General features: G+C 48.5%; 1 protein-coding gene across 1 annotated transcript in view; it reads right to left on the reverse strand.

Annotated features, from left to right (window-relative positions):
- BMP8A (bone morphogenetic protein 8a) overlaps window positions 1–11,554 on the reverse strand; it is a 59,137-nt gene that overhangs the window by 3,565 nt on the left and 44,018 nt on the right. The window lies entirely within an intron of this gene.

The raw sequence follows: 11,554 nt of genomic DNA on the forward strand, positions 1-11,554 counted from the left end.
CAGGAATATAATCAATCTGATTTCGGTGTTGACCATCTGGTGATGTCCATGTGTAGAGTCTTCTCTTGTGTTGTTGGAAGAGGGTGTTTGTTATGACCAGTGCATTTTCTTGGCAAAACTATATTTGTCTTTGCCCTGCTTCATTCCGTATTCCAAGGCCAAATTTGCCTGTTACTCCAGGTGTTTCTTGACTTCCTACTTTTGCATTCACGTCCCCTATAATGAAAAGGACATCTTTTTTGGGTGTTAGTTCTAAAAGGTCTTGTAGGTCTTCATAGAACCGTTCAACTTCAGCTTCCTCAGCGTTACTGGTTGGGGCATAGACTTGGATTACTGCGATATTGAATGGTTTGCCTTGAAAACGAACAAAGATCATTCTGTCATTTTTGAGATTGCATCCAAGTACTGCATTTCGGACTCTTTTGTTGACCATGATGGCTACTCCATTTCTTCTGAGGGATTCCTGCTCACAGTAGTAGATATAATGGTCATCTGAGTTAAATTCACCCATTCCAGTCCATTTCAGTTTGCTGATTCCTAGAATGTCGACATTCACTCTTGCCATCTCTTGTTTGACCACTTTCAATTTGCCTTGATTCATGGACCTGACATTCCAGGTTCCTATGCAATATTGCTGTTTACAGCATCGGACCTTGTTTCTATCACCAGTCACATCCACAGCTGGGTATTCTTTTTGCTTTGGCTCCATCCCTTCATTCTTTCTGGAGTTATTTCTCCACTGATCTCCAGTAGCATATTGGGCACCTACTGACCTGGGGAGTTCCTCTTTCAGTATCCTATCATTTTGCCTTTTCATACTGTTCATGGGGTTCTCAAGGCAAGAATACTGAAGTGATTTGCCATTCCCTTCTCCAGTGGACCACATTCTGTCAGATGTGGTCATTATAAACAGATTTTTGTCATCTGCCTGAATGCTTATCCGGGCATTGAAAGTCTAAGAGGTTTAGAATAATTCTTCAGTAGGTGGAACATTGGAGGGCATCCCTGCTCCCTCTGTATTCAGTTCAGTTCAGTTCAATCGCTCAGTTATGTCCAACTCTTTGCGACCCCACGGACTGCAGCACACCAGGCTTCCCTACCCATCACCAACTCCCAGAGTTTACTCAAACTCATGTCCATTGAGTCGGTGATGCCATCCAACCATCTCATCCTCTGTTGTCCCCTTCTCCTCCTTCCTTCCATCTTTCCCAGCATCAAGGTCTTTTCAAATGAGTCAGCTCTTTGCATCAGGTGGCCAAAGTATTGGAGTTTCAGCTTCAGCATCAGTCAACCAAAACCACACCCTGAACTTTCCAAATAGCCTCAAGGGGGCAGCAGTACCCTATTTAGAACCACTGCCCTAGCCAATCCCCTCCCATCCTGGTGCCTTTCCATCATGTCTGCTTAATTTATCCTGCACCCATGTAAAGTGTGCACACTGCTCTCTTCCTGTGTCTTCTCTGGACGCCCCAGCGGGGTCGCAGACCTCACGTGCCCAAGCAGCTCTTGCTTCTCACCCCAGAGCGCTTCCTCCCCACCTCCCCTGTTTTCAGTCAACAAAGCCACCATCCACCTGTCTGCTTGGTCAGAAGCTTAGGACTCAGCCTTGCCCTGCCTCTGTCACCTGGACGCAGTTCCATCTGTCTTCAGTTAGCCTCCAGGTCCAGCCACCGCTCTTCACCTTCTTCCATCTCCACCAGCATCCCCAAGCCCGTCTGCCTCCTTTTGCCCTTGCCTCTTCCCCCTCATGGTCTAGTCTCTGCAGGATGGTCAGTGGTCCTTTCTAAGCCTATCTCTCATCACATTGCTTTCCTGCTGACAACCCTCCCGTGGCCACCTCTCACCCCTGTAGGATCCGTCCTGCAGGCTGGCTGACCTGGCTCATGGACTGTGCTGCTCACCCTCTGTGCTGCCTCTTGCAGCCTATCTGTTCCTCAGACACCCAGAGCTCATTCCCCGCAGGGCGGTGGCAGACACTGGCTCCTCTCCTGGGGCCTTCTTCCTGCAGCACCCACAGGTGTCACCCCTAATCTACACCAGGGGTCACCCACGGGTCGTCTAGCCCAAGAGGCCTAACCTGACCTCTGTCTCTAAAATGGGCTTTCCTATTATCTTGCTCTCTTTTTATTTATTTTTTAAAAATATTTATTTATCTGGTTGCGCTGTGTCTTAGTTGTCACACAGGGGATCTCTGATCTTTGTTGCCGTGTGCAGGATCTTAGTTGCGGCATGTGGGGTCTAGTTCCCTGACCAGGGATCAAATCCAGGCCCCCCTGCACTGGGAGTGTCGAGTCTTAGCCACTGGACTACCAGGGAAGTCCCTCCTCTTCTTTTTAATCAGCTTCTTTTTTTCTTCATGCACTGATTACCTGAAATCATATTATAAATTTCAGTTCAGTTCAATTCAGTCACTCAGTCGTGTCCGACTCTTTGCAACCCCATGAATCGCAGCACGCCAGGCCTCCCTGTCCATCACCACCTCCCGGAGTTCACTCAGACTCACGTCCATCAAGTCTGTGATGCCATCCAGCCATCTCATCCTCTGTCGTCCCTTTCTCCTCCTGCCCCCAATCCGTCCCAGCATCAGAGTCTTTTCCAATGAGTCAACTCTTCGCATGAGGTGGCCAAAGTACTGGAGTTTCAGCTTTAGCATCATTCCTTCCAAAGAAATCCCAGGGCTGATCTCCTTTAGAATGGACTGGTTGGATCTCCTTGCAGTCCAAGGGACTCTCAAGAGTCTTCTCCAACACCACGGTTCAAAAGCATCCATTCTTCGGTGCTCAGCTTTCTTCACAGTCCAACTCTCACATCCATACATGACCACAGGAAAAACCATAGCCTTGACTAGACGGACCTCTGTTGGCAAAGTAATGTCTCTGCTTTTGAATATGCTGTCTAGGTTGGTCATAACTTTCCTTCCAAGGAGCAAAGCATCTTTTAATTTCATGGCTACAGTCACTCTTTTACTTATTTTCTTAATTCTCCTGAGAATGTCAGCCCCAGGAGGGCAGGATTTAGTCTGTCTTATTCACCACTGTACTCTGGAACGGCATCTGACACATAGTAAACCTGCAGTAAATATTTGAATATTTAAATATTTGAAACAGATATTCACAGTGCCGGTTCATTGTGCCAGATACTCTGATCAACCCCGGGCTGAAAGTAGAATGGGACCTAGTCCCCATTTGAAGGGAGCCCAGCCACGAAGGGTGGCGTTTCCTGTCCCTCAGCCCCTGTTAAACCTGGGCCTTTTAGACTAAACTCAGATGTCAGCTCCTCCAGAAAGCCTCCCCTGGCGCTGTCACCGGTGTCTATGTGTCTGTCGGAGGTGACTGCCTTTTGTGCTCTCATTTGCTGGGCAAACGTCTCTGCCACTAGGGTTCCCTATTTCGGAGCATGATCATCTTTTTTTTTTTTTAAACATTTTTATTGATATAGAATTCACATACCATTCAGTTCACCCATTTAAAGAATACATTTGGGGAAAATAAATAAAATATACATTTCGGGACTTCCATGGTGGTCCAGTGTTTAAGATACCATGCTCTTAACGTAGGGGGTGTGGGTTGATCCTTGGTTGGGGAACTAAGATCTCACATGCCATATGGTATAGCCAAAAAATATATATATATATATATTTCAGTGGTTTTTAATGAATTCACCGAGTTATGCAGACATCACCACATATAATTTTAGAATATTTTCATCATCCCCTCAAAAGAAGCCCCACACTCTTTAGCAGTCCTTCCCCAAGCCCTTTGTATCCCAGCCCTAGGCAAACTCTAATCTACTTTCTTTCTTTCATGGATTTGCCTATTCTGGACATTTAATATAAATAGAATCATACAATATATAGACTTTTGTGACTGGCTTTTTTCACTTAGCATAATGTTTTTAAAAATGTTCATTTACAGTATAGTGTGCATCCGTGTGTAAGTCTTTTTTATTGTCAGTTAATATTCCACTGTACAGATATACCACAGTTTATTTATTCATAAGTTGATGGACATTTCAGTTGTTTCTCTTTTTGGCTATTATGCTGCTGTGAACATTTATATACAAGTTTTCGTGTGGACATTTGTTTTCACTTCTCTTGGGTATGTACCTAGAATTGAAATTGCTGAAACATTTGATAACTCTATTTTTAATGTAAGGAACTGCCAAACTATCTTTCAAAGTGGCTGCACCATTTTGCATTCCCACCAGCAGTCTCTGAGGATTCCAATTTCTCTATATCCTCACCAACATTTGTTATTATCTGGCTTTCTTATTATAGTTTTCCTAGTGATGTACAGTGATATCTCATTGTGATTTTGATTTGCATTTCCCAGGTGCTTAATAATATGGAGCATCTTTTCATGTACCTTTTGGCCATTTGTATATATTTGGGGAAAGGTCTATTCAGATCCCATTTTTAATTGGGTCATTTGTCTTTTTATTATTGAACTATAAGAGTTCTTTAAATAGTCTGGATATAGGTCCCCTATCAGGTATGTGATCTGCAAATATCTCATTCTGTGGATTGTCTTTTCACTTCCTTTATGGTATTCTTTGAAGCAAAAAAGTTTTAAATTTTGAAGAAGTCCAGTTTATCTGTTTTTTTGGGGAAAGGGAGTCACTGTACTTTTGGTATTGTATCTAAGGTTCTACCTAACCTAAGCACGAAGATTTACTTCCATATTTTCTTCTAAGAGTATTATGGCTTTAGTACAGACCTAGGTCTTTGATGCATTTTGTATTAATTTCGGGGTGTAGTGTGAGAGGATGGGTCCATTTTCATTCTTCTGTATGTGGGCATTCAGTTGTTTCAGCGCTGTTTGTTGAAAAGGCTGTTCTATTCTTGTTTAATTATCTTGGCATCCTTGTTAAAAATCAGTAGACCATAAATGTAAGGGTTTATTTCTGGACTTTAATTCTGTTCCCTTCATCTGTGTATCTATCCTGTGCCGGTACCACGCTGTTTTGTCTTCTGTAGCTCCATAGTAAAATTTGAATTCAAGAAATGTGAGTCGTCATACATTCTTTCTCAAGGTTATTTTGGCTATTCTGGGGCTCTAGCTCAGTCGATAAAGGATCTGCCTGCAATGCAGGAGACCCAGGTTCGATCCCTGGGTTGGGAAGATCCCCTGGAGAAGGCAATGGCAACCCACTCCAGTGCTCTTGCCTGGAAAATCCCATGGATGGAGGAGCCTGGTAGGCTGCAGTCCATGGGGTCACTAAGAGTCGGGCACGACTGAGCGACTTCACTTTCACTTTTCACTTTCATGCACTGGAGAAGGAAATGGCACCCCACTCCAGTACTCTTGCCTGGAGAATCCCAGGGACAGAGGAGCCTACTGGGCTGCCATCTATGGGGTCGCACAGAGTCGGACACGACTGAAGTGACCTGGCAGCAGCAGCAGCATTTAAATGTGAATTTTGGGATAAGCTTATTAATTTCTATAGAAAGGCCAGCTAGGATTTTGGTACAGATTACAATGAATATGCAGATCAATAGAGAAGTGTTACTATCTTAACAATATCAAGTCTTACACTCCATGAACATATGATGTCTTTCCATTTGTCTAGGTCTTTTTTAGTTTCTTTCAGTGGCTCAGATGGTAAAGTGTCTGCCTGCAGTGCGGGAGACCTGGGTTTGATCCCTGGGTCGGGAAGATCCCCTGGAGAAGGAAACGGCAACCCACTCCAGTACTCTTGCCTGGAAAATTCCATGGACAGAGGAGCCTGGTACGCTACAGTCCATGGGGTAGCAAAGAGTCGGACACGACTGATTTCACTTTCTTTCAGTACTGAAAGTTTGTTCAGTAGTTATCAGGGTATACATTTTATACTTCTTTTGAATTTATTCCTAAGTATTTTATTCTTTTTGATGCTATTGTAAGTGAAATTTTCTTAATTTCATTTTCAAATTATTCATTGCTAGCATATAGAAATACAATTGATTTTTGTATATTAATCTTATATCCTGCAACCTTGCTGAATTTGTTTGCTAGTTTTAATAATTTTCTAGTATATTCCTTAGGGTTTTCTAAGATTATGTCATGTGTAAATAGAGACAGCTTTACGTTTTCATTTCCAATAGGATGCTTTTTTTTTTTGGTTGGGGGAGCTAATTACCCTGGCTGGAACCTTTAGTACAATGTTGAATAGAAGTGCAAGGGTGGACACCTTTGTTTTATTCTTTATCTTAGAGAGGAAAATATCTAGTCTTTTACTGTGTGTTTCTTTTTTTTTTTTGTAGAACACTTATCAGATTGCGGAGGTTCCCTTTTATTCCTGGTTTATTGGATGTTTTTATTTTGAAAAGGTATTGGATTTTTTTCTGCATCTATTAAGATTATTATACGGTTTTTGTCTTTTATTCTATTGATCTGGTTTTTGGATAGTAAACCAACCTTGCATTCCTGAGAAGAATTAATGATTTGTGAGTGACTCTTTTCTGCTAGACTGTGGGCTCCACCCAAGCTTGGACCAGTATCCCCAGGGTTCAGTAGGTGCCTGGTTATGAAGTAATAAGTATTGTTGAATGAATTAATGAAAGAACAAACCAGTATAAGATGATTGAAACAACCATGCTGAGTGCTTCATTGACTATCAGTTGAGTGGAAGACAAGGCATCCAAGAGTCTGTAGGTCCCCGAGTCTGAGCCTGCCTGACTGAAAGGCTGACAGCAGTGTGCATAGACACAGTGGGCGACCACCCAGGCCCCTGGTGTACAGCCCTATGAGAGAGTGGTAACAAGAGTCCTGGGACCTGGAGACAGAGGCCACGGCGGCTGCTGCTGCTGCTGGGATGGGGTGGGTAGGGCGGGTACCCACTTACTCTCCGCCCTCCCTCCCTTGATTCTTCCTCTTCTGTTCAGCCGGCAAAGGCCCAGGGCAGCAAGGATGGGAAGCCCAAGCAGAAGGTGATCATCTCCAACTGTGGGGAGTATGTGTGAGACGGGAGCTGTCAACCCGGGGAAACAGCACCTGAGGTGTCCCGTTGGTATCGAGCAGGGCTTCGTGTTGTGGCCCTTCCTCGGGGTAAGCTCCTCTGCAGGCACAGCCTGCGCCTCCTCTGGTTCTTCCTTAAGTGTGGCCTTGGGCCTGGGGCCGCCCTCCCCACCATGGACGGCTGTGTGTGGTCTTTCCAGGCCTCTGCTGCCAGGGCTTCTCTGGGCCCACCTAGTGTGGATACTGGATGTATCTTCTGGTAAAAGAAATCCTAGTTCTTATACTGCTGCCATGCAGCCAGGTCCCAAGTGTTTTCAGCGGTTGCAGCTGTGACTCACCTGTCCTGCTGCAACAGATGACAGACCGTGGCACCCCCTGTGCGGCCTCCCTCCCCTCCAGGCTGCCCGAAAAGTACCCCCTGGTCTGATCTCTGCAGGTGGCAGTGCCTCTTGTCTTCTCTCTCTCACCTGCTACCAGGCAGGCCAGGTAGATTAGCCAGGCCCCAGTCCTACCCTGACACCTGCTGGTCTTGGGCTAACAGGCACTGTATTCAGTCTCAGTGACCTGTTCACACGCTGTGCATTCGTTGGACCAATAGAATTGTATCACAGCAGAGTTCAGGGCCCTTCTTTGCCAGGCCCTGTGCTGGTTGCTGGGGAGACATAAGAAGCCAGAGGGGTTCTTGCCCTGCCCTTGGCCCACTTGGAAATTGAACTCTGGTGCCATGGTTTGTCACCTGCTCTAGGCTAGCCTCTCACCCTACACCTGTTTGGCCAGCCAGGCCGCCTGACAGCAACTTGAATGTACGAAGGCAGAGCCCCATCAGTCCATCACTGGAAACCTCCTCCAGGACTGCCCCCTGCTCCCCTGCCGCCGGCTGATGGTTGTCCGGATCGAGTCTGGATGTTCAGAAACCGCTGGGCTGGGCTCATTCCCTCACCTGTGTTCTCATTTTGGGTTTGGCGATCAGGTTGAGTCGAGAGGGTGGGGTAGCCTGCTGGCCCCTGGCCCCAGTGCCCCCAGGCTAGATCCTGCAGAGGGATAGCTGCTAGCCCTCCCCACGACGCCAGTGCTAGCCCGGCTCTCTGCTTTCACATGGGGCTTCGTCCTCTGTGGCTGGCTGGGGCTGCTCCTGTGGCCGAGACCCATTGCCGCAGTATCCCAGCCGGGACCCTCACTTCTTAACATAGGCGCCTTCTCACTTCTCACTTCACATAGGCAGTCAGCTGTGGCTGTCAGCACAGGCAGCAGCCATTCGGGGCTGGTGTGATGTCCGAGCAACAAGGGGAAGCACTCAGGCTCAGCACGGTTGGCCTTGGGGACGACATGTGGGCAGAGAGCAGGCTGGCCTGTGGCCCCAGCAGAAATGACTGGTCACAAAGCCTGTGAAACAAGGGAAGGGTGGGGGTGGGGTGACTTGGTCACTGTGCTTTCCTGATTGCCCTGGAGAGGTGGGGACCAGCAGACTGGCTGGAAAGGCTCGCTTGGGAGAAACCAGCAGGAGGTGATTGCTCACCCTGTCCTGTGCAAGGGCTGCCCCAGAAACTACGCCATGGTGATCACCTGTGAGCCTTGTACAGGTGGCAGCCTGAGCCTCAGACCTGGTCCAGGTTATCTGAGCTACTGGCCAGCCTGGTGGCCATGCCCTCGCTACCTTCCTTCCTTCCCATTGCTGCAGATGATAGGGTTGGGGGCCCACCACCACCCTCTGGGGAAGGAATAGTGAGCCCTGGTTTGTGAGTAACAAAACCTAAGGCAGAAATCAAAGGCTACTGAAAATTATGTTCCCAAGGAGTATTTAATAACAGAAATGTTCAAGATATGTCCTAGATTGAATGATTTAGATCACTAGCAGTGCACAATCCTAACTGTAAAGTAACCCATGTATTATGTAAAAAGACACATATGCCGCGGAAAAACGACTGCAATGATTAACAATGGTTGTCTCTATGTGGTGAGATTATGTGTTTGTATTGTTTTTTATTTTCAAGAGCATCCCCGACACGTGTAATATTTTTGAAAGTGAGAAAAGAGGGCCAAATGCTTGTTCAAGGCTTCCCAGTAAGAACAAAAACCCCAGAAAGTTTCCCCTTGAGCTGCACTTGCGCGCAGGGCCACAGGAGGGGTGGGGGTGCAGTGCTGCCCCGTCCTCAGGAGAGACAGGATCAAGCTGTCACGGCCAGCTGGGACCCCCTCCACAGATGGGGGGGTGGTATGCAAGTCCACACCTCACCCCAGGAGATTACCAAGTTTCTATTTTTTAAGGAAAAGCCCAATGAGTACAGTAGCACCTCCAAGGACACATTCTGGGAGGGCTGGGTTTTAACAGGAAGGCACTTCGGGGAGACCCAAATTTGCAAGTTCATTTAAAATAAGGCCACAAAGAATACTGTTCATTCAGCACACGTGTGCAGAATCAGTGCCAAGTGCTCCGGACAGACCTGATCCCCACGCTGGCTCCACCAGGCCAGAACCCATGGCGCAGTCATTCTGCAGAGAAGGAGTCGCTGGCTCTGAGGTGCTCGAGTGGTCCCATCAACATGAGGCACAGCCAGGATTTGTTGCTGGCAGGTCTGCTGGCTGCCACAGCTACCCTCTCCTGTCATCGCCTCCTTTCCTATGAAATTGTAGGGAACTTTTTGAAGCATGTCACCCACCTCCCTACATAGAGACACAAGAATTGGGCTTTGTCCGATGAGCTGATGTCTGGGCCAGGCTGGCTGTACAGTAATGAGGATGTGCTTGGGGTGAGGGGGACAAAGCAGTGCCCTCCCAGGCATGGGCCCCAGGCACTGCTTCCTTTGCGCCCACCCTCCCCATCTACTTTGCTGCCAGTGGGCCTGAGTTGATCGCCCTTATTTATGCTTCTCATGTGCAGCCTGAAATGTGACCTGCGCTGCCAAAGGGAACCAGGTAAACGAGATGGCCCTGGTAACTAGCCACTGCCACGTCATCAGTTTTCTGTCTTTAATTACTGCCCTTCTCTGCAGCCTTTTTCTGTTGGATTTCATTCGGTGGCCACGTGGATGGCTGAGGGTGGTAGAAGTGTCAGGAAGGCCTCAACCACTGGACTCCTGACTTTACCGCACGGGAAGGGAGTCGTGTCACGATCCTTGTGTTCCTTATGTTCCGCACCTCCGATGGGCAGGGCAGTCACATCTTCCAAACATTCACTTCATAAATTTTCCTGGTGCCTCAAACCATACCAGGTTATGTGCTTAGGCAATGAAGAAACTTAACACTGGCATCTGTCAAAAGTTTCCAGGCCTCCACTGCCCATGATGTTGGGAGGAGAGAGCTCTGAATGAGGCCCTGAAATAGCAGGCTTCAAGTCTCAGGGCCGCTGGGCACTTAGACCACATCTTGGCTCTGGGAGAGGAGAGGCCCAGAGTTGTGGGTGGATTCTCCAGCCGGAAGGGCCTTTGGAGATGTGAGAGTCCTATGTATGTTCTCTTGTCAGAGACAGGAAATCGAAGCCTGAATGGAAGGGCATTTCCCCAGACATCAGGCACGTCAGTGACTGAGCTGAAGCCAGAATATGGGTCTACTGACATTTGTGCTGGTACTTGGTCCTCTTGCTGCCAGCCTGAGGTCAAAGCCCCAGACCAAAAGGGAGATCACCGTCTTCCTGTGTCCATGGAGGGGTCTCTTCCTGTGCACTGGCTCCCAGAGCCCCTCCCAGGTCCAGGCGGAGAGGCTGCTGTCCTGAAGCAGGGCCCCTCCTCCACCCCCGCTGCGCTCCCGGAGCCCCTCAGGGCAGAGAGTAAACTCCAGGGGTGTCATCCTGGGCTGGGCCTGTGGGCTGGGGCAGGTTCAGGATCTGCTTTTAATGATATTTTGGGGTTCGGGCAGCTGGGTTCTGTCTGGTCCACCAGGTAAATTACAGGCTTACCAAGTCAGAAATCAAATAAACACTCCAGGTGGCCGCTCTAAGAAGAACAGTGGTTTCCGGGAACCTCCCCACCCAGCTCGGCCTAATTGCCGCCTGTCACTCCCCTGGCACCCGGGCCTTTTCTTTGGCTCACAGGCCCCAAGAAACAGGACGGGGCTCCAGGGCGCACAAGGTGACTCAGACTTGTGTGATCAGCCTCTGGGCGCTGGCTGACGCAGTGCCCACCCTCGCCCTGCGCCTGCGTGCACTGGATTGCTCCTCAGTGCGGCAGGAGAGAAAGCAGTACACCAGGCTCAGGGCTGCTGGCTGCCTGGAATCGCATGCTGAGCGCCTTGAGGCCCTGTTCAGGGTCTGTGGAAGATGGTGACTGATGGCCGTGGGCAAGGGGCTCAGCTGTGACGTCTGTGCTGTCAGCCTGGACCTCCCTGCAGCTGTGCCCTTGTTTGTGCTAAGAGTTCACTTCATGTGTAAGTGCAGAGCACCACACAGAGAGATGGAGGGACCTGCAAACCTCCAAGGTTCACTGCTTCCCTGGGGGCCACACCTCTTCCCCAGGCAGGAGACGTCCCCACCAGGTTCACCCCCAAGCAGAAGGCCCATTGTTCCTTCCCAAAGTGTTAACTGCCCAAAGGCCAAGTCAGGAACCACTAATACACTATACCCAGAGGATGTGCACCTCTGACTGCGCTGTGCTGGCAAGGGGCAGACCCACACCCAGACCCGTGGT

This window comes from Bison bison, unplaced genomic scaffold (assembly GCF_000754665.1).
Source record: "Bison bison bison isolate TAMUID 2011002044 unplaced genomic scaffold, Bison_UMD1.0 scf7180017864484, whole genome shotgun sequence".
Lineage (NCBI taxonomy): Eukaryota > Metazoa > Chordata > Mammalia > Artiodactyla > Bovidae > Bison > Bison bison.